The sequence below is a fragment of the Capra hircus genome, chromosome 12 (genome assembly GCF_001704415.2).
Source record: "Capra hircus breed San Clemente chromosome 12, ASM170441v1, whole genome shotgun sequence".
NCBI lineage: Eukaryota > Metazoa > Chordata > Mammalia > Artiodactyla > Bovidae > Capra > Capra hircus.
Window position 1 is genome coordinate 67,429,906 of NC_030819.1, and position 23,546 is coordinate 67,453,451.

The window sequence follows — 23,546 nt, forward strand, 5'->3', positions numbered from 1 at the left end:
GAGTTCATGATCTGAGCCACAGTCAGCTCCCAGTCTTGTTTTTGCTGACTGTATAAATCTTCTCCATCGTTGGCTGCAAAGAATATAATCAATCTGATTTCAGTGTCGACCATCTGGTGATGTCCATGTATGGAGTCTTCTCTTGTGTTGTTGGAAGAGGGTATTTGCTATGACTAGTGGGTTCTCTTGGCAGGATGCTATTAGCCTTTCCCCTGCTTCCTTCAGTACTCCAAGGCCAAAGTTGCCTGTTACTCCAGATGTTTCTTGACTTCCTACTTTTATTAATTAATTTTATTTATTTGTTTTATTAATTAATAAATTAATTAATATTAGATATTATTAATATCATGACTCTTAATCATATAGACCAAGTGGATTCAGAGGAGGGAGGAAGGGAAAGATTCTTCTGGAAAATATCTTTTCTTGCTCGAGGAAGATGGCGGCCACCCTAGTAGCAGCTTGGGGAACCAGGCCGGCACCAGCTTGGGGGCCTGAGGCTATTGCCCCCGACTGGGAGAACCGGGAAGTTTCCACAGGGACCACTATCATGGCCGTACAATTTGATGGGGGCGTGGTTCTAGGAGCCGACTCCAGAACAACCACTGGGTCGTACATTGCCAATCGAGTGACTGACAAGCTGACCCCTATTCACGACCGTATTTTCTGCTGCTGCTCAGGCTCAGCAGCTGATACCCAAGCAGTAGCTGATGTGGTCACTTATCAGCTTGGTTTCCACAGCATTGAGCTGAATGAGCCTCCGCTGGTGCACACAGCGGCCAGTCTCTTTAAGGAGATGTGTTGCCGATACCGAGAAGACCTGATGGCAGGAATCATCATTGCCGGCTGGGACCCCCAAGAAGGGGGACAGGTGTACTCGGTGCCCTTGGGGGGTATGATGGTACGCCAGCCCTTTGCCATCCGGGGCTCTGGGAGCTCCTATATCTATGGCTATGTGGATGCTACCTACCAGGAAGGCATGACCAAGGAAGAACGCCTGCAGTTCACTGCCAATGCTCTCGCTTTGGCAATGGAGCGGGATGGCTCTAGTGGAGGGGTGATCCGCCTGGCAGCCATTGCAGAACCAGGGGTAGAGTGGCAGGTACTTCTGGGAGACCAGATTCCCAAATTCACCATTGCCACTTTACCACCTCTCTGAATCCTGAGATCCTAAGATATAATGAGACACCCCATACATACCCCATTCAAAATTCAATAAAAGTTCATCAGTGAGAAAAAAAAAAAATCTTTTCTTAGCTCCAACGCTTTGTGATATTTTAATGCTTTTGATCATGCCTATTCCCAGTTTTCTCTAATGAAATGCTATCTATCCAGATCAAATGTCACATATTCAGTCAAAGATTTCCAAGACATCCTGGTTGGAAATGATCCTAGTTACACTGAACTGTAACATTTATACAATCCAAGCCTCTTCACCTTTGCTGTCTTCTACAGTAGGATGGCATCACCGACTCAATGGACATGAGTTTGACTGAACTCCAGGAGTTGGCGATGGACAGGGAGGCCTGGCGTACTGCAGTCCATGGGGTTGCAAAGAGTCAGACACGACTGAGCGACTGAACTGAACAGTAGGGTTGGGCATCTCTGGTGGCCCAGTCGGTAAAGAATCCACCTGCCAATGCTGAAAACATGGGTTTCATCCCTGGGTTAGGAGATCCCCTGGGGAAGAAATGGCAACCCATTCCAGTACTCTTGCCTGGGAAATCCTATGGACAGAGAAGCCTCAGTTCAGTTCAGTCACTCAGTTGTGTCCGACTCTTTGTGACCCCATGAATTGCAGCATGCCAGGCCTCCCTGTCCATCACCAACTCCTGGAGTTCACTCAGACTCATGTCCATCGATCCATCTCATCCTCTGTCATCCCCTTCTCCTCCTGCCCCCAATCCCTCCCAGCATCAGAGTCTTTTCTAATGAGTCAATTCTTTGCATGAGGTGGCCAAAGTACTGGAGTTTCAGCTTTAGCATCATTCCCTCCAAAGAAATCCCAGGGCTGATCTCCTTCAGAATGGACTGGTTGGATCTCCTTGCAGTCCAAGGGACTCTCAAGAGTCTTCTCCAACACCACAATTCAAAAGCATCAATTCTTCGGTGCTCAGCTTTCTTCACAGTCCAACGCTCACATGCATACATGACCACAGGAAAAACCATAGCCTTGACTAGACGGACCTTAGTCGGCAAAGTAATGTCTCTGCTTTTCAATATGCTATCTAGGTTGGTCATAACTTTTCTTCCAAGGAGTAAGTGTCTTTTAATTTCATGGCTGCAGTCACAATCCATGGGGTCACACAAAGTCAGACACGATTTACTGACTGAACCTCCACCACCACAGTGGAGTTTTTTTTCAGGTGGGTTTATATAGCTTGCTTCTCCCTAATTAGACTATAAACTACCTGGTAAGAGAGACTGTGTTTTTCTTTTTTTTATTATTTTGTATTGCAACCAGAAAAGAGTATTGTGCAAATAGTTATTCACACTTGACTCACCAGTAAAAAAAAAAAAAAAAAAAAAAAGCCCCAAGTAGTATATGAGATTCCTTCTAGCATTTTGTTTTTCTTTTGGCCACTGTGCAGTGTGTGGGATCTTAGTTCCTGAACCAGGGATGGAACATGTGCCCCCTGCATTGGGAGCACAGAGTCTTAACCACCGGACCACTAGGGAAGTACCGCTCCCCAACATTTTCGTATATATCTTTCATGGAGTTTTATAAGAATGAAGAACAACAACTGAGCACTAACTCATCATTGGGGGACAATAGTGGTAGATGTGGGTATTTTATGGTCAGTGGTTTTGGCTAGAGGAAATTTATAAAGAATACAGTGATGCCTGATTTTCCATTTTGAAACAAGGATGATTTTATATATACTACCAGTTAAACTCTGCATATAGGTTAAATAAGCAGGGTGACAATATGCAGCCTTGATGTACTCCTTTTTTTATTTGGAACCAGTCTGTTGTTCCATGTCCAGTTCTAACTGTTGCTTCCTGACCTGCATAGAGGTTTCTCAAGAGGCAGGTCAGGTGGTCCTGTGTTCCCATCTCTTTCAGAATTTTCCAGTTTATTGTGATCCACACAGTCAAAGGCTTTGGCATAGTCAATAATGCAGAAATAGATGGTTTTCTAGAACTCTTTGCTTTTTCGATGATCCAGCGGATGTTGGCAATTTGATCTCTGGTTCCTTTGCCTTTTCTAAAACCAGCTTGAACATCAGGAAGTTCATGGTTCACGTATTGCTGAAGCCTGGCTTGGAGAATTTTGAGCATTACTTTACTAGCGTGTGAGATGAGTGCAATTGTGTGGTAGTTTGAGCATTCTTTGGCATTGCCTTTCTTTGGGATTGGAATGAAAACTGACCTTTTCCAGTCTTGTGGCCACTGCTGAGTTTTCCAAATTTGTTGGCATATTGAGTGCAGCACTTTGACAGCATCATCTTTCAGGATTTGAAATAGCTCAACTGGAATTCCATCACCTCCACTAGCTTTGTTTGTAGTGATGCTTTCTAAGGCCCACTTGACTTCACATTCCAGGATGTCTGGCTCTAGGTGAGTGATCACACCATCGTGATTATCTTGGTCATGAAGATCTTTTTTGTACAGTTCTTCTGTGTATTCTTGCCACCTCTTCTTAATATCTTCTGCTTCTGTTAGGTCCATACCATTTCTGTCCTTTATTGAGCCCATCTTTGCATGAAATGTTCCCTTGGTGTCTCTAATTTTCTTGAAGAGATCTCTAGTCTTTCCCATTCTGTTGTTTTCCTCTATTTCTTTGCATTGATCTCTTTAACCATGAGAAATGCTGGGCTAGATGAAGCGGATGCTGGAATCAAGATTGCCGGGAGAAATATCAATAAACTCAGATATGCAGATGACATCACCCTTGTGGCAGAAACTGAAGAGGAACTAAAAAGCCTCTTGATGAAAGTGAAAGTGGAGAGTGAAAAAGTTGGCTTAAAGCTCAACATTTAGAAAATGAAGCTCATGGCATCTGGTCCCATCAGTTCATGGCAAATAGATGGGGAAACAGTGGAAACAGTGTCAGACTTTATTTTTTGGGGCTCCAAAATCACTGCAGATAGTGACTTCAGCCATGAAATTAAAAGACACTTACTCCTTGGAAGAAAAGTTATGACCAACCTAGATAGCATATTGAAAAGCAGAGACATTACTTTGCCAACCAAGGTCCGTTTAGTCAAGGCTATGATTTTTCCAGTGGTCATGTGTGGATGTGAGAGTTGGACTGTGAAGAAGGCTGAGCGCTGAAGAATCGATGCTTTTGAACTGTGGTGTTGGAGAAGACTCTTGAGAGCCCCTTGGACTGCAAGGAGATCCAACCAGTCCATTCTGAAGGAGATCAGCCCTGGGATTTCTTTGGAAGGAATGATGCCAAAGCTGAAACTCCAGTACTTTGGCCACCTCATGCAAAGAGTTGACTCATTAGAAAAGACTCTGATGCTGGGAGGGATTGGGGGCAGGAGGAGAAGGGGACGACAGAGGATGAGATGGCTGGGTGGCATCACTGACTTGATGGACGTGAATCTGAGTGAACTCCGGGAGTTGGTGATGGACAGGGAGGCCTGTCGTGCTGTGATTCATGGGGTTGCAAAGAGTCGGACACGACTGACAACTGAACTGAACTGAACTGAACTGAATCAGTTAAACTTATTTTGTTTTTTTGTGGGAGCGGGGGTTGGTCATTTTTTCTTTTCTTCATATTTGCTTAAGATGTTTTCCTTAAAAATTTTAAAAGTTATAGGTGAATTTAACATTGTATATACATCATAAGGAACTTAGAATATTTAATTCTGAATTTGCCTTTCATCTTCAATTTGATTGCTATGTAATATCCTAGTGTGTTTTATCCTCTAAAAATTAATAATGTTCTACAAGCATTGTTTACTTAGATTTACCAATGTAATCTACTAATTTCTTTACTCATTATTGATTCCTGTATTCAAATCCTTCCTCCTCGGTTTATTTTTCTTCTTTTTGCAAGAGTCTGTCAGTGGAAAATTCGCTTAGTCTTAATTTGAAAAGGTCTGTAGTTTTTTATCTTTATTATCTCCCTCCTCACTGTCAATTATCACCTCTGAAGGTTTAGGTGACTTACCCAATGGAGGGACTCAGATTCTCAAAACTCATGAGTTCCAGTTACTGTTTATCACGCCCTTCTCAGGCTGTACCCACTGCTCTTGTCCATTTGTTATCACAATTGCCCAGGACAGTACTAAGAGAAGTTCAAGTTGATTCTCTGGTGCCCCAATACGGGTTTTCTTGACTCCATGGGCTTCCCTGGTGGCTCAAACAGTTAACAATCTGCCCGCAATGTAGGACACCTGGGTTCGATCCCTGGGTTGGAAAGATCCCCTGAAGAAGGGAAAGGCTACCCGCTCCAGTATTCTGGCCTGGAGAATCCCCATGGACAGAGAAGCCTGGCGGGATGCAGTCCATGGGTTGCAGAGTCGGACAGGACTGAGCAACTAAGCACAGCACAGCGCACTGTAACAGCTGAGCACTAGCTCCATTGCCTCTTGGTGATAAGTCAGTTACCCTCACCAGGACCTTACTGTTGCCTGCTGGTCCCTGACACAGGGGCCCCAAGCGCCTGAGCGGTGGGGTAGCTTAAAGATCAATGAAGACTCTTGCTGTGTTCCCTGGTAGAAATGTTCCCCCTCTGGGAACCAAGACCTTCAAACCTGTGGTTATAGTTGTGAGGATGAGAAAGCAGAAATTCCCACGTGGGTCACCAGAATTGATGGTAAATAGGGACACTCCTGCTTCCACACACTGGCTCTCATTTCCAGGTTTCCTATTGAGGATAACAGCACCATATAATGGTGATTGATTTAGAGCATTTTGCATCCTGGAGGGGGTAGCAACTTGTCCTCACAGGGTGTCATCTCCAAGATGGCAATTCAGCCAAGCTTTCAACCGGCTGTTCTATTGTTTACCAGGCCAGTCTCTTCTGGGTGCCATACCATGGGATAGGTCCACTGGATTCCATGCCCATGTGCCCACTGGTCCACCTCCTTGGCTATAAAGTGGTTCCTGCATTGGATTTCATATTTAAGAAGCTCTTTCATCTGACCAAGGGATTCCCTGGTGGCTCAGACAGTAAAGGGTCTACCTGCAATGCAGGAGACCCAGGTTCAATCCCTGGGTTGGGAAGATCCCTGGAGAAGGCAATGGCAACCCACTCCAATACTCTTGCCTAGAAAATTCCATGGATGGAGGAGCCTGGTGGGTTACAGTCCATGGGGTAGCAAAGAGTCAGACATGACTGAGAGACTTCACTTCACTTCACTTCATCTGACCAGGGACAAGGAAGCAATTCTAAACAGAGAGTGTTGGATCACTTGTATATGGTGATCTTGCGTGGGAGTGGTGTTGACACCAGGAGAGCAGCAGTCTCACGCCTGGTCTCATGGCTGGTCCAGGGAGTGAAGCAGGTTTTATCTTTTTATGCCACCTGTTCAGCAAAGCATCTGCTTCAGCACAGGGGAAGATATGAATCAGGGGAGCCATCTCCTTCGGCCAGGGCTAAGGTGCTTATTTGTTTATTTAATGTGTTTGCGTGAGGATCACAGGGAAATCGTCTAGTTCCTGGGGTGAGGGTGAAAGGGAATTAAAATTCTTTTCCACGTCTCCATTACCACTCCTCTCAAGCTTTTCTCCCCATTTTACGCCATGTTTTTTCATCCCAACTGTAAGAGCAGAAATTATCCCCAAGGCAGTTTGATCACTAAGGACTGAGGTTGTAGAGCTTGTTGTCACTGATCACATTCACCTGCTTGGTTAAGCTCATTGAAGAATCTCCCTCTAGATAAATGCTACGTTTTATTACATTTGCACAATCCTAGAAATTATGTCATCTCAAGTCTCATAAACAATGATGTTGTTTTTGAGAATGCCAGACAGATTTCCTGACTGTGTATTACATAAACAGGTAAGCAATCTTATATAGTGACCTAAATGTTCCCTAGTTAACCATTATAAGAGTTGGTGGTTCTCTGGTTTATTTCTCTGAATCTTGACTAACCACGAGAAGAGAGAGGGGCAGAGAAGAAAAGGCAGAGATAATCTGAGTGCTCCCAGCTGTTTTCCTTCTCTCAGGAGAAATAATATTCAAGTGTTTAAGGGAGTAAGTGAAATCCCTTTTACTTTTGCTTGCTGAATATCGAGAACTTCCCAGTGACCTGTGAAAGACGCGTGTCTGCCTAGGGAACCTTTAGAAGACTTCCTTGGCCAAGAAAATTGTGTAAGAGGTGCATTCAGTCAAGCATTAGATAGCCCAGCTGAAGGAAGTGGGGCTGGTTTGGCTGACCCACGCCTGACCCAAATGAGACTCGGAGTAGAGGAGTACAGGGCAGGGAAGGGCGTAAACAAAAGATGATGTTCGGAGCTCCCATTTACAGAGAGATTGACTTTTGAAACGAAATTCTACAACCTCCGAGAGTGCTTAGAATGGCTCTCCTATGTCCCATCCCACCTTAAACCTTACATTACCTATATTTCATTAGTTTACTGACAGACACTTCTTATCAGCATAGTGCTGTATTAGCACGAACACCCGGATGGGGTATCCCCCCTGCCCCCACCTCTGGAGATAAGCGCCCAGTTTCTTCCTTAAACAACTACTAGTGAATGGAGTTCTTTTGCCCTGCAGGCAAATTTAGAGGGCCCTAAGATAATCTCCTTTGGAACAAGTAATTTTGCTGTTTTTAGAAACAGTTACAGAGAGCTTTTGGAGCTGGAAAAAAAGAAATCACCCAGCACAGAGCGCAGGCCGATTTTAGGTGAAAAGACTGTAGTTTGTCTGATGGAAACTTACTCAATCCAATAAATAGTCCTAATAAATATCTGATTCTTTCAAGTACCTTAATGTTAACCTAATTAGGTATCCTTTGTTCCAGGTGTAAACAAGGTCATCGAGTCCAGCTATGCAGGGTGACTCACTTTTCCTAAGTAAATAACACTGTTTCAGAGGCGTCCCTATCTTTGAACACATTGCTCTCTCTTCTGGAAGGGCTTTCCTTCCCTTCTTCATCTAACTACTTCTTGTCCACCTGAATTTGGTCAAACTTTTTTCTTAACCCCATGTCTAATTCTTGGTGCCTCATTTGTGTTCATTTAGCACTCTGTATCACACTTTCATCTTGGACTGGAATAACCAAACTACACCTTCCTTGAAACCCACAAGCATGTCTTACTAAACTTTTCATTCTCCAAGATTCTGGAAGCACAGCATCTGGCCCATGATAAGCAGTGAGTGCTCAGGAAGTATTGATGACTCAGACCCCAAACTCCCATTTTTTCCTCAAACACGTTTTACAGGAGAAACTGACTTCGGTGTCTTTGAGAAAAGTAGACCTCTTTTAGAACACTCACTGAGTGTCTGCTACCTTGGGGTCAAGCCACTTCATTCAGTGCAGATTGAGGGTCTTTGTATAAACCTTCACTCAGGTATTGAGGATCTACCACACTGATCATCACTCAGGGGATACTGAGGGCATCAAAATAAGCCCAGAAGTCTTGTTTTAAAAGAGTTTATAATTTAGGAAAGAAGATAGGGATAGAGAATTTACTTCTTACCAGAATTGAATGGAACCTTTCTGAGTACTGTGAGGTTTACGTATGAGAATAGGGACACTGTCCTGGAAACTGCAGCTGACACCTCTGCATGAACTTCAGTTGCTGTTTCATCAGGTGGAGGATGCAGGGTAGGAAGACAAGAGTGGGTTTTGACCTGGATTTTGAAAGATGAGTAGGAGACTGATATGTACTGATATGGGTTGTTAAAGATAACAAGAACTTGACAGTGGTTAAGGCAGTAAGAACAAGACTTTATTCAGCAACTACTGCAAAGGGGAAAACAAACCTCACTATAAAACTGGACTCAATTCCCTTGTGGCAATAGCTTGTGATCAGAATCTGTTTTTACTTCTTTAACTACTGTTGGGCTCTGGTTTTCTTTATGGGAGGAGAGGGCATTCAGGGCATCTCAGACTGAGGCCAAAGAATGAACAAAGAGGAGTAAAGCAACTTGGGGGGAAAAGTAAGTAATCCAAAGAAAACTGAGCAGTCAAGGGAAGCAGGAATTCTCTGCAGCCAGAGCATGGAGTTGTGTTCAGTTAGCGCTGGAAGATGAGGAAAAGTAGGCATCTTTTAGTAGATTAGCTGAGCTGTTTGGTGATGCTTAAAAAATGGTATGTTTTCCTATTTAAACGGGAAAAGTAAGTTTGAACAAAATTGTTTGCCAAGCAGTTGGGACTTTATATTGTGGAGCCAGAGAGTTTCCCCAGAGCTGCGCAGTACTTTATAAAGGTGACTGCAGTCTCCATGCTTTCCCAGGTGGCTCAGTGGTAAAGAATCCGCCGGCCAATGTAGGAGATACAAGTTTCGGATACCTGGGTGGGGAAGAGTCCCTGGAGAAGGAAATGGCAACCCACTCCAGTATTCTTGCCTGGAAAACTCCATAGACTTGGCGGGGGTGGGGTGGGGGCTACAGTCCATGGGGTCACAAAGATTCGGACAGTCTGAACTACTGAGCATGCACGCGCGCACACAAACCACAGACGTGGTCACAACGGATGACAGGCTGGATGGAGCAGCAGGTCGCATACCCACTCTCGGCCTCAGTGTTGTTGTTGTTGTTTTCATTTATAACAAAAATAAACAAATAAAGGGTCATTTGCCGTCTTAGGTCCCTTCCCATCCTGACAGCCTGCATCCGAGGTACCTCTGCCTTCCTTCCATTACCGGGGCCCTGTACCTCCCTCCCTGCTTCCTTCTGATCTTGGTGCAGGGGTCACTTTCTCTATTCCTGGGCCTTAGGCGCTTGTCCACCGGTAGATTAAATGAGAGACGGATGCCTGGAGCTTGGGGGGTGCGGGGGATAGACAGCTCTGGCCTTTTGCCCCTGGCAGCAACCCCTAAGTAATGCCCCCGTGGGCAGGCGCGCTTTGGGGCCGGGAGAAGGGTTTCCAGCCGAATATGTCCATCCTAGGTCCCTTTCGGATGGCTGGATGGCCCCCTCCCTACGGGCAATCATCCAGAGCGGGGACGGCGGGAGCAGAAAGGCAGGACAAAGCCGCTGCGAGTGCCGGCAGTCACCGAGCAACCGGGACTCTCCGCAGAGCCTGGGGGCTCCACACGGCTTCTCGGGAAGCCCCGCGCCCGCTGGCCCGGGCCGAGAGCCTCGGGGCTCCCAGGCCGGCGGGCGGCGGCGTCACGTGAGGCGGCCGGGGCCGCGTGACCCGGCGGCCCGGCCCCCGGCGCCCCCTCCAGCTCCGCCCCTTCGCCCGCCACTCGCCGGAGGTTCTCGGGCCCCGACGCCTCAGAGGTCCCGGCGGCTGGGCCTGGCGGGACGGCGCGCGGCCGCGGCTGGCCTCCCAGGTACCCCGGCGGGGCGGGGAGGCTGGGCGCGGGCCCGAGCGCGCGGAGGCCCCTTCCCCTCGCTCCGCCTTCCCAGCGGGCCCGGCCGGCGCGCCGCGTTCCTCCTGCGCGCTCCCCCCGGCCTGGGTCCCCAGGCCCCCGGTCCATCTGGCGCTGCGGCCAGGCGGGTGATGGGGCGGCCGGCGCCGCGCCGTTAGCGCCTCTGCTAGCGTTTCATCCGAGGAGGAGGAGGGACGGGGTGGGGGAGAAGCTCTGGAAAGTTTTCCCGGCTCCCTCTCTTTCGGGAGCTGCGGAGACGACGTTTTGCTCGGAGCTGAAGTCTGGCACGGCTCTGGGCGCTGGTCTGCGCGAGAGGAGACCTCTCCGCCGACTCTCCCCGTCCTCCCTCGGCCCTTGCCAAGATCTTCGCATCTGTTCCTAAGCCTCAGTAGGTCGCCATACTCTGCACCGTCTCCCTTTCCTCCGCAACACGGAGTCCACCAAAGGGGTTTTATTTAATAGGGACTTTGGTCCAGGAGTGCGATGAACCGAGTGAAAAGACATTTCTCTAGTCCTGCGTCGGTTAAGCTGCCTGCTTTATTTAAGATGACCGTCTAGGCACGCTCTATTCTGCTCTTGTAAGTGACTTTTTATGTTTATTTGCACGTGAGACACTCCGAAATCATCTGCTGCAGAACTCTGCATCTGAGGATTACAGTTTTATAAAGCAGTTTCATAACATTTAAGAAAACCCAGATTCATAGTCTTATTTGGTTTTGGCTTAGTCTTTTTGGAGGGAGGATTATAGCTCTTGGAGGCAAAAACTGAGTTTCTGAAGCTTGTGTGTGTTGTGGGCTAGCACATGAGAGTATCGAGGTATATAATGCTGAAAGGAATGGGGAAAATGATTTGAACCTGACAACAGTGTGTGATGTGCTTTAAATTTTTTCAAGTATCTATTTGTAGTGAGCACTGGTGAATTTCACCTCTTTGGACTGCCTTCAGGGTTGAATAGGTATATTTAGAGTCTGTTAATATGGCAGTTAATCTGTGGTATGGATATCTTTTAATCCATTGTGCAAATACCAGTCCATTTATTAATACTTCTAGACTAGTCCTTTTTTCCTACCCTCCCCGGCATTTCTGTTGAAGAGGAAGGGTATTCATCTTTAAAGAGATTTCTTCTGCAGTGATTTTTATGTGATCCAAACGATCAAGTTCTGAGAACTTCAGAAAGCAGGTAGCTATAAAGATCAGTGCTATCAAGTTTGCGGCTTAAAAAAAAAATTTCTTTAAAATTGTTTAAAGAGTTCGCTCTGTGTTCTCTGTCCAGCAGAAGCTTGGCTTCATCTTAATACTCAGCAGCTCAAGCTGGGAAGTCCAAGACTGTGTCTTCCTTTATCTGAAAGTCAGAGTGGGGAAAATGAAACAGAAGGGATGTGAAAGACCTTTATTATCATTATGACGCTGTTCCTTCTGTGTGTCCTGCATTGAACAGTAAGACAGGCGTGGAAAACAAGGTTTGGACCCTCAAGGAATGTCGAGTGCAGGCAGACATTAAGGAAGAATGTACATCACCTGTAATTTATATCATCTAAAGAGGACAATATTTTGGGTGTAAGTCCTTTAAAAAAAAAAACAAACTTTTTTTGAAGTCTAGTTGCTTTACAATGTGGTGTCAGTTTCTACCATACAGCAAAGTGAATCAGCTCTATGTATACATAGATCCCCTTATAAGTTCTTTTTAAAAACAGGTATACTGGATTGCTCTGTTCAGATAGTGAGATTTCATATTGTAAAAGGTACTGTGATACTCAAATTTAGTCCATTCCTGAGCCTAGAAGAGCCAGTAGCAAGTTTGAGTATTGAAGTACTTAGCCAAATCTATTTGATTCTTGAGTTTGGATAGAAAGAGTTAAAATAGCTGGGGAGACCTCTCTTTATATATATATTTAGTATAGATATGTTTTTTAAAAATGAGATTGTACCCCTGCATACGTAATATATTGTAAGTTGTGAAATGACTTCAGAAAATGATGAATCGCATCTAGGGAAGATTATACTTGGACCATTCCTGAAGTCTGATGGTCTGTCTCCATCCCACAGTCCCAGAAGAGAAGATTCCATAGCTTTTGTGAGCTTAGCATCCCAAGGGGGAAAAAAGAATATTTTTGCCCCAATATTCTTTTTGATGCTTAAGAAAAAGTTTGAGTTTTGGAAATAGATAAAGTCTGTACCCTCTCTAATGCTTCAATCCTGAATTCAAGTGGTATCTTGAAAATGTTCAGTAATACTGTCTACAGCTGTGGAAGAGTGTTCCAGAGGTGACTGCCAGCAATTTATCCCATCCCTCCATTATCGCCCCTCCTCCCCTCAAGAGATGGAGTCTGTTTCTGCTCCCTCTGAACCTAGGCTTTCCACATCACTCACTTTGACCAGTAAATGTGGTGGAAGTGCTGTGAGTCAGTTCTGGACATAGTCCTTAAGAGCCTGGCAGCTTGAGCATTTCCTCTCTTGGGGGCCAACAGCTGGTATAGAGGCTTGAGCTAGACTAGGTGGAGAAAGACCACCTGAGAAGGTTTATGTGAACAAGGCCTGGCCCGTTTCAACCCTGCTTAAGCGCCCAGTGCCTGTGATCCCAGCTGAGCCCACTTAAAACACAGCATTGAGTGAAATAACAAATTGCTGTTGTTTTAAGCCACCGAGTTTTGGGGTGGCACGTTACTCAGCAACAGATAACTGATACAGTGTAGCACCTTGTGCAGTGAAACCCTGGGTATGAATCCGGTTTGCGTATAAAGCTGTCCCAAGATGGGATCCATGAGCACAAGACTGTGGTCAACATACCCAGGGGCATGCTTTAAAGATAAGTCTCTCAATTAATTACATCTTTATTTCATATTACATAGGGATGCACTAGTTGAATTAAGTACAGTTTAATGAAGGCTATGGCTATGTCTGGGCTTCCCTGGTTGCTCAGCTGGTAAAGAATCCCCCTGCAGTGCAGGAGACCTGGTTGAATTTCTGGGTTGGAAAGATCCCCTGGAGAAGGGATAGGCTACCCACTCCAGTATTCTTGCCTGGAGAATTCCCATGGACAGAGGAGCCCGGTGGGCTATAGTCCATGGGGTCAAAAAGAGTCGGACACAACTGAGCCACTAGGCACCGCATAGCACCTGGCTGGCTATATCTTGTACTCTCCTAGATGATGGTTAAGTCAAAAGACAGTTTCTTTTGTGTAATTGGTTATTATTTGTATATATGATCAGTCTTAAGTTAACACTTGGTGATAGCAGTGTCTCACATGTTTTAGAGGAATTGCCCATTGTTGAGGTGTTGGATGTGTGGTGTTCCTTGAAGTTTGCCACTTGATGAACGTAGCATCCTCATGATTGTAGTCCTAAGTGCAGATGTAAGATCTGCTGCAGGGAACACAAGTCTGGGAAGTGCTTTGCTTTCAAGGGTCAAGGAGAGTGAATTGTATGCAAGCTGTCATTTCTAATGAATATGATATAGGACTTCAAAAATCCACTGATGGATTTTTCAGGGGCAGTTCTTACTGCCTTTTAAAATAATTATTTATTTATTTGGCCATGCAAGTTCTTAGTCTCGGCATACAGGATCTTAGTTGTGTGGCACATGGAATCTGTTAATAGTCCCCTGACCAGGGATGGAACCCCAGCCCTCTGCCCTGGGATTGGGAAGTCTTAGCCACTGGACCACCAGGGAAGTACCCTTGTTGTCTTTAAATGAAAAAAAAATCATCTGAGCAGCTTTTCATTCTAATTCTGGTTCAGTTAAAAAAAAAAAATCCAAAAAACCCTCTTTTCTGGAGAAGAAAATCTCATTGGAGATCAGGTGAGTGCTTTTATAGACTGATAGTCTCCGCCTCTGGTGGACTCCGTATAACATCTTTTTAGGTTTCCCTGATCAGTGGTCTTTCCCATCCTTCCTGGTGGCTACTTCAGTCTCCCCCCACCTCTTTTTTTTATTTTTTATTTTTTTGATGTAGACCTTTTTTTTTTTTTTTTTAAGTCTTTATTGAATTTGTTACAGTATTGATTCTGTTTTATGTTTTGGTTTTTTGGCCATGAGGCATGTGGGATCTTAGGTCCCTGGCCAGGGATCAAACCTGCACCCCCTGCATTGGAAGGTGAGGTCTTAAGCACTGGACCTCCAGGGAGGTCCTACCCTTATTTTTTATTGGTTCGCTCCATCTTTTGTTGCTACCTCCCCTCTTACTCTCAGCCGAAAGCCTTCCCTCTTCGTTCACAGGGAGAATTTATGAAAGAGAATGCTCTCAGATGCAAGTCAAACCCACAGTGAGATACTACCTCACACCCACTAGGGTGATTATAATGCAAAGACAGACAATAAGATGGAGAAACTGGAACCCCCTATGTTGCTGGTGGAACTGAAAAATGCAGACTCTCAGTAGCCAAGAGAGGACAATAAAGAAGGAAATTACCTCCAGCCTTGTAAATTCCTTTTCATCAGGTCTGTCCTTTACCTTTTACACGCTCTCAAACCATTGCAACCTGGCCTTATTCACCCATGCCTCCCTGAGGCTTCTTACAGTTGCCAGTAATTTTTGGTAAACCCAACAGACCTTTCTCAGTCCTCACTTTGTCTGGTCTCTCAGCAGCATTTGACCCAGACACTGCCTCTTGCGTCCCTAGGCTCCTGTGACACTCTCCTCTTGGTTTTCTTCCTGTGCTGCCTCTTCCTCCCGCCTCTGTCATGAAGCCCTGCTTGTCCCTTTCCTGTTGGAGTTCCTTTGAGTTTTTTCCAAGACCCTCTTCTCTTCTTACTCCACACGCTTTTTCCTGAGTGATCTCATGCCAGATTTCCAAGTCTCCAATACAGATCTCTTGCTTTTTAAAATTATTATTGTTATTTTTTGAACTAGAGTTGATTTGCAGTGTTAGCTTCAGGTGTACGGCACAGTGATTTGGTCATACATTTGGGTACATATCTGTACAGCTCTCTTTCTTGATCTTCAGATTTATAAATCTGTCTATTCTACATACCCACTTTGATATCCCACAGGTAGCTAAAATGCCCAGAGTAGAATTCCTCATCTCCCCCTGAAACTTGCTGTGTTCTCTCCCACCATGAGTGGTTGTTAAGGATCCCTCACTGCCTGAGCCGAGCGTCTGAGTGTGAGCCTTGGCTCTCCCTTTCCCTTGTGTCGCCTCCTCCTCCCGTTCAGTCAGTTACAGAATGCTTTTAAATTTGTCTCTGGGTGGTTTTCTCCACTTCTGTTTAGCTGGCATAGACGTCCATTCTTTCTTCCCTGGTTACCGCAGCCACCTTAGGCCCTGGGTGTGTCTCCTTCGTCATCCCCATCTAGTCTCTGCATTCTGTCGAAGTTGCCTTCACAGACACACATCTGATCATGCCACTTCTGTGCTTAAGTTCCTTTGGTAGTTACTTGTTGCCTTTTGGATAAACTAAGCTTTTCGGCCACCCTATGCGAAGAGCCGACTCATTGGAAAAGACACTGATGCCTGGAAAGATTGAGGTCAGGAGGAGAAGGGGATGACAGAGGATGAGATGGTTGGATGGCATCACCAACTCGATGGATATTAGTTCAAGCGAGCTCTGGGAGATGGTGAAGGACAGGGAAGCCTGGCATGCTGCAGTCCATGGGGTTGACTGAATAGCAACAAGCTTTTTGCAGCAAGTGTGGCCACGCTGTGGTTAGCATCTATTTCTGTGCCTCGAAACCGCCCCCCCTGCCACCCCAATTCCATGAAGTTCTGCTGGGGGCGAGATTGGCTCTGTGTCTTGTTTACCTAGAGGACATCCAGTAAACACTTACAGAGTGAATAGAGTGTGTTTCTGCCCATCCATTGCTGGAATTGTAGTTTGGCTTTAGGCCATCACAGGGCACAGGGATACTCTTCATGCAGTGGAGAGTAGTAGGTGAAATCATTTTAGAGATGTCCCAGGAGGAGAGGTTCATGACACCAGAGATAGATTTGAACTTGGACCCATCCATTTCTTTCACTATTCACTTGTCTATTTTTACGTGGCCTATTTTGCTAAATCTGCATGCTTGATGCAACAAAGAATAGAAGCGTAGAAAAAAATTATTTGTAGTCATGGAGATTTCTTTTCTGTTTCCTTTTGAAAATAAAAGTATGTCGTAAAAGCAGCATAACTTCACAACCCTGAAGTTTTCCTCTTTTGTTGCTAGTGCTGTGTACACTTGGGTGGTTTGCTTTGCTAACCTGAGCATGTGGCTTCTGTAAAATGATTTCTTCACTTACAGTGAATGGGCTGTCAGATTCCCAGGTGTCCTAGAATTGATTGCCTCAAGCTTCTGTGCAATGACATGAATGCAGCCTCTTGGAGGATGAAGCTTAAGAATCGCTTTCTGAGGCCATTATTGCACATTGAACTTCAAATCAGGTAACCTGTTGGGTGAGAAGTAACAGTTGTCTTCTTCAATGAGTAATGGACTTGAATGAAGCTGATGAGGCCAAAGGGAATCGCAGTATGTGTTAGGAAATTGCAAGAGAGCAGTCATGTGGCCCTTCAATGAAGGTAGGAGGGTTACCTTGTCCCTCGCACAGAGGAGTCTTGATGAGGGATGGCAGAAACTCCTTTGGAGAACACTTCATTCTTAGGGTCCCATAGTCTTTGTGGAATTTATCAAGTATTTGGGGCATTCTTTCTTACTCTTTCATTCTTGAGTGAGTGAGAGTCGCTTAGTTGTGTCCGACTCTTGGAGACCCCATGGACTGTAAGCTACCAGGCTCCTCTGTCCATGGGTTTTCCCAGCCAAGGATACTGGAGTAGGTTGCCATTTCTCTCTCCAATTTTCATTCTTGCCATACAGTAATACTGCAGAAAAGAGAAGTGAACGGCAGTTGCTCCAGCTGTTTCAGCATCTGTGTCTCAGCCAGTCTCTGAAACTTTGCTACTTTGCAAGATTTATATCAGAATAGATGAGACAGTTTTAAAGTGTATTTTTTTAAAGGGTGAAGTAGTAAAAAAGAATACCAATTTATTATTTTATAATTGTTTTTAATTTCTTGTTAATTTGACTTGAATTTTTTAGCCAGTGCCCTTTCTTTCCCAGGATCAAGGCACCTGGGAAAGGTAATTATTAACGTTTCTTATGTATATTAAATGATTTTAAGTAACTTTTTTTTTCACAGAAAAGATATTTATCAGTTTTCATCAATTAATAGCCAGACAAAAAAATAAAAGATAATTACAATTGCAAGCCATGATGGAAACATGATTAACCTAACAGTATAAAATAATTACATAACAAAAGTGTTTTTGTATTTAAAAGATTTTTGAGCTCATTCTCTGGAGGCTTGTCTGGACCTGGGAAATACATTTGGTGTCGAGATCAGTGTTGTAGCATCTGCTGGGTCTCAAAAAGCTCATCAGGATAGGTGTGGAAGAAAATAGTAAGAGTAACATGCGGCTCTTCTGTAACTTCAGAGGTTTTTTGAATTGCTTGTGTTGTAGCATAGATACAAGACACAAGTTATAAAATTGTGCTTCAGAAAAGTTTACGCCGAGCCCTAGAATTCCTGTTTGAAAGTCTTCTAGAATTGAAATATAATGTACTCCAAAATAGGGAAAGATGGCCACGCTCTAAATCTTTTGTGTTCAAATGGGAACTTACACGGGTGACAAAAGGAGGCTATAAAGAAATGCTTGTTCCTGCAGGAAACCTGGATGAGCTCCACTGAGGAAATGCTTTCATATTGTCATACGCTGGAGAGAATTTGACTTCTGGAACTTCATATAACCGGTTTCTGGGAGATGTAATTTTTATATAGTTGTAACTGCTGTGCACATAAATTTTTTTCCATTTACAGGTATCACCTGGCCTGTGTTGCCGTGTTTGTCTCATTGCTTACTTAGTTATTCCACTTGTATTTGCATTTTAGCTTTCTACTTACTAGGGTTGACTTTCTGTTAGTCCTAAAGTTTCTCAGAGACAGGGGTCATAATTGTATCGCTTTATGCTTTTCCCCAGCATTATTGGTATGTGGGGTCAGAAGAATGAATATATATTATCATTTTGTTGACATTATCAAATGGTAGTGCTTTCTTTTTTTTCTTTTTTTGGTAGTGCTTTCTTGTAAGACATCGTAGACTTTATCAATAGCTCATTAACTATAAATAAATCCCTTTTTTAAGATGGCCTAGCAACTAAACTGACAATTAAAATCATCACCCATCCAGTTTATGAAAAGAGAGAAACCTTTACTAGGGATCTTCAGTTTATATATAAGTGCTCTAAAGATGTTTCAAAAAAATCATGTTTCATATTTGCCATGACTGTTTCTGGATGTCGTCTAAACCTGGCTATGGCTGGTATGGTGCGGAACACATAGGCCATTTTAGACGGATTGTTCCAATGCTCAGAGTCCTTCCTGTTTCCTGTGAGGATGTCAGCTTCCGTGATAAAGAGTGATGCAATCTCACTTCATGCCCGGAGGATGACACCAGCCAGGGGAGTCAGAGTCTGGGAGCTGCCCAGTTCTGCTGGTGTCTCACTCTTAGACTCTCCTTTCCTTAGCAAGCTTTCGGGTGAGCAGAAGACGGGTTGTGGGGGTGAAGTCCCATCGGTGACATCAGTCTCTTTTGTGCCAAATACATCTGAGTAGAGTTCGGGGGTTGAGGTCTCTGTGGACACCAAGGGCTGGCTTATAAGGCAACCCCAAATTTCTGGTATCGTTTAGTATTGAGACCATTATTTGATCAGATGGAAGTTTTCCTGTATTATTTTCCTCCATTTCCTGTTTTTTAAAAATACTAAACATTTTCAAATATATTTTTGCTAGATCAGTAAAACAATGCCTTCCCTGCACCCTCCCTTAACACTCGGTTCTTAGGGGAAATGAAAACAGACGTGCTCTTAGGGGAATCAGAAGATGGGCTGCTGCGTACCCCTCAGTCTCCAGGTCTAATGCAGGTTTCTGTAATTGGAAGGTCTGTGTCTGTCCTCTTGATTGAATTTGCTTTCAGAGAGTACAATGAAACAACCTTTTCTTCCCCATGCCACCAACTCTGAGGGGCAGTGCCAGTTGCCAGGAAAAGCCAGCCCAGGGAATGTGATACAGATCTGTGGTACTAGTGCATACAGAGTCAGTCCCTGGCAACACGGAATGTATATATATATATATATTTAAGGATGTATTATTTTCTAATGGCAGAGAGAATACAGAGATCTGAGTGGGTTGGCATATTATCCTTTGAGAGTGTGAAAGTGAAAGTCGCTTGGTCGTGTTCGATTCTTTGTGACCCCAGGGACTGTAAAGTCCTTGAAATTCTCCAGGCCAGAATACTGGAGTGGGCAGCCTTTCCCTTCTCCAGGGGATCTTCCCAATCCAAGACCTGGATCAAACCCAGGTCTTCCGCATTGAAGGCGGATTCTTTATCAGCTGAACCATAGAGGAAGCCCTTGAGAGGGTTAAACTCTTTTCTAATCTCTGCTTCCATTTGTCTTTTTTGTTTTTTTCATGTTTATTTTATATCCATATAGCCAAGAAAACAAAACAAAACATTGAATCACCTATTAATGTACAGTGAATGATAATTCATTCTGCACGTATCAGTGCTATTTATGAGAACGTATTTCCTAAATAAAATAATGGCTAAAAATAACGTTGCCAAAAAAATCACTGTCTTGTTGAACTTCATGAGTAACTGTTTAGCATAACGGGCATGCTAATTACAACTCATTCTTTATGATTATCAATTAAGTTCTGGAAGGACCTGTTCATCATAGCAATTAGTTTGGTCTAGTTTGAAATGCTGTATGTACTGGAAAGTTCTAAGAAGGTTGTGTTTCTTTTATGAGTAGAAATGTTCCATTCAGAATTTCCCTAATCTGAGTTTGCTTTTCTGAGACAGAATTATGACTGTCCTTTTCCTGAACTATTTTTCAGTTCTGAAACTCTTCTACATTTAACTTTTAAAAATACATGCTTGAGGTTATTAATACAGGCTTGATAGAAGCCCGTGGGACCTTTCTTTGATTTTTAAAAATTGTGGTTAAAACATGCGTAACGTTAAATTTACCATTTTAAAACCATTTCTGAGTTTAATGACATTAAGTCGTTCACATGGTCATGCCAGTGTCCCCACTCTCAATGTCCAGAATGTTCTCGTCGTCTCTACTGAAATTCTGTACCCTATTTACTAACACCCTATTCCCACCTCCCCCAGGGCCCTGGCAACCTCTGTCTACTCTGTCTCTCTGAATTTGAGTACTCTAGGTATCTCATGTACGTGGACACATACCGTGTTTACTCTTTTGTGTCTAGCCTGTTTTACTTAGCATAATGTCTTAAGGGTTCATCCTCATCGTGTGTTAGTATTTCATTTCAAGGCTGCATAATATTCCATCACATCCATGTTTATTCATTCCAGTGGGTACATATTTTGTCTATCCATTCATCTGTTGATAGACATTTGAATTTTCCTTTGGTTGTTGTGAATAATGTTGCTTTGAACATTAGTGTACAGCTGCCTGCGACCCTGCTGTCAAATCTTCGGGGTATACACTAACAGTGGGGTTGCTGCTAAATCACATGGTAGTTCTGTGTTTGATTTTTTTTGAGGAACTTCCATAATGTTTTCCGTGTTGGCTGTTCAGTTCAGTCGCTCATTTGTGTCTGACTCTGCGACCCCATGGACTGCAGCACGCCAGGCCTCCCTGCCTACCACCAACTCCTGGAGCCTACTCAAACTCACGTTGGCTGTACCATTTCACATTCACACCTTCTGTACTTAAGTTTATATTAAAAATTCATTTACAGATTTGCCAGAAGCATTCTGTCCTCCTAGGTAGTGAATTGAAGGTACAAATACCTCTTAAAACTTGTAACAGATTAGGAGGATAAACATAGTTAAGATAACTATTATTTTCATTTAAAATGCTTGTTTATTTTTTAGCACAAAATATGTATTACAGAAATTTGGAATATAGTTAAGCAAAAAACAAACAAAAAAAAATCACCTCTATCTTTCCAGAGAAGTACATTACATATGATACTTAAAAAATTATATTCTTTTTCTGTATACATTATACTTAAAATTGTATTCACATGGTACATATTGTTTTATTATATACCTAAGTCTTCCAGAGTGCTTTTGGTTTTTGTGGGTTTCCTGGTTTGTTTTGGTTTTTCTCTTGGAAATGAGCGCATAGTTTAGCTTTTGTTAGCATCTTCCCTGAGTGCCCACTGATGTCGGGCAGAAAAGCACTGGGCTATCAGCCTTAAGATACCTGCTTGTCATGGTTGTTGTTCAGTTGCTAAGTTGTGTCCGACTCTTTTGAGACCTCACGAACTGCAGCACGCCAGGCTCCTCCACTGTCCCAGAGTTTGCTCAGATTCATGTCCATTGAGTCAGTGATGCTGTCTAACCATCTCACCCTGTCACCCCCTTCTCCTTTGGTCTTCTATCTTTCCCGGCACCAGGGTCTTTTCCAGTGAGTGGGTTCTTTGCGCATCAGGTGGCCAAAGTGTTGGCACTTCAGCATCAGTCCTGCCAGTGAATATTCAGGGTTGATTTCCTTTAGGATTGACTGGTTTGCTCTCCTTGAAGTCCAAGGGACTCGAGTCTTCTCCAGCACCACAGTTCGAAAGCATCAATTCTTCAGTGCTCAGCCTTCTTTATGGTCCAACTGTCACATCTGTATATGATTACTGGAAAAAATGATAGCTTTGACTAGACGGACCTTTGTCAGCAAAGTGATATTTCTGCCTTTTAATATGCTGTTTAGGTTTGTCATAGACAAGGAGGAGGTAATGGCAACCCACTCCAATATTCTTGCCTGGAGAATCCCATGGACAGTATAAAAAGGCAAAAAGGACACCCTGGCTAATCACCGCTGAATACTTAGCAAGGTACATTCCTATCCAGGGTGGCTTAGGTTGAGTGGACCTAGTGAACCTAACAGGTGTGAAGATTCTTCCCTATTAGTTACACATCTTCAGTCCATTCATTGGTAGAATAACTTCACAAGTTGCTATTTGAAGCGTTTAATTTGTTTTTGAAAACTCCGGAGTGATGATTTAAAGGAAACGTAGTTAAACTATGTTTATGTTCCTCTACAGTGAAATCCATACAGTTAGATAAAAACTGTTAATACCTGTGCTTCACATTTAGGCACAGTTAGTAGATACCACAGGACATCAGCATTGTCCTAACTAATTCCACTTTTCCTGTGATGGATCCTTGTATTTCCTAGTCATTGAAAGTCACAGGGTTCTTCAGTCTGATAAGTGCCTGGGTGCTAAGTCGCTTCAGTTGTGTCTGACTCTTTGCAACCCTATGGATTGTAGCCCATCAGGCTCCTCTGCCCGTGGGATTCTCCAGGCAAGAAGATTGGAGTGGTTTGCCCTGCCCTCCTCCACGGGATCTTCTGACCCAGGGATTGAACCCGTGTCTCTTCGTCTCCTGTGTTGGCAGGCAGGTTCTTCACCACTAGCACCACCTGGTATGTCTGATAACAGGTTTCATAAAAGGTTAAGTGGTTAATTTTTAGTGATTCTGCCTGCTTTGGCTTTTTGGATTAGCACTTTTATAATTTTGTGATAGAGGGTGGAATGTTAAGTCTTTGAAGTTGATAGAATGACGCTTCTTAGTATGATTTTCTTAATAACCAGCAAAGATACCACTGCCCCCAGGAAGAAGAGTAATTCAATGTCTCACCACTGTAAAGTAACTAATGACGACGGCGGTCATTCTGAGCTAATCAGAACATTCTGGTGGTATTTCCATTTGCACTGCGCTGCCTCAGTAAAGGCTCACCGCGAGCCCAGGCTCAGGACTGATCTGTCTCATGGGCAGCACAGGACAAGTCCTGGGTTTTGATGGCTCCACAGAGCTCTTAGAGAACCTTGCTTCTGTTCTGAAGATCCCCTGTTCATGTTATCAGTTGGCCAGGTTGAGTCTAGTCTGATGAAGACCCACTCCGTGCCTTAGTCCACAACCCAAGGGTATACTTTGTGCCACATGCTCTTGTGACCTCTCTGAGGATGAAGGACACATGTAGTCTTCAGGGCCTGCGTTCTCAGTGGTTTTGGGAGAATGAAGGTACCAATGACATTCCCAAGGTTTAACCAGGTAAATCCAGACAGAGGCATTTTGGGGAATTGGGGAATGGATTTTTT

At 44.0% G+C, this 23,546-nt stretch overlaps 1 protein-coding gene and 1 pseudogene across 4 annotated transcripts in view; both read left to right on the forward strand.

Annotated features, from left to right (window-relative positions):
• On the forward strand, window positions 431–1,236 carry LOC102187058 (annotated as a pseudogene). Its single transcript, XR_001296353.2, has one exon. The product of XR_001296353.2 is annotated as a proteasome subunit beta type-6 pseudogene (transcript).
• RCBTB1 (RCC1 and BTB domain containing protein 1) overlaps window positions 10,308–23,546 on the forward strand; it is a 52,472-nt gene continuing 39,233 nt past the window's right edge. For all 3 annotated transcript variants that reach the window (XM_018056738.1, XM_018056737.1, XM_018056739.1), the window contains exon 1: window positions 10,308–10,407. The gene's annotated coding sequence lies outside the window, so the exon portion shown is untranslated. The remainder of the gene's footprint in view (window positions 10,408–23,546) is intronic.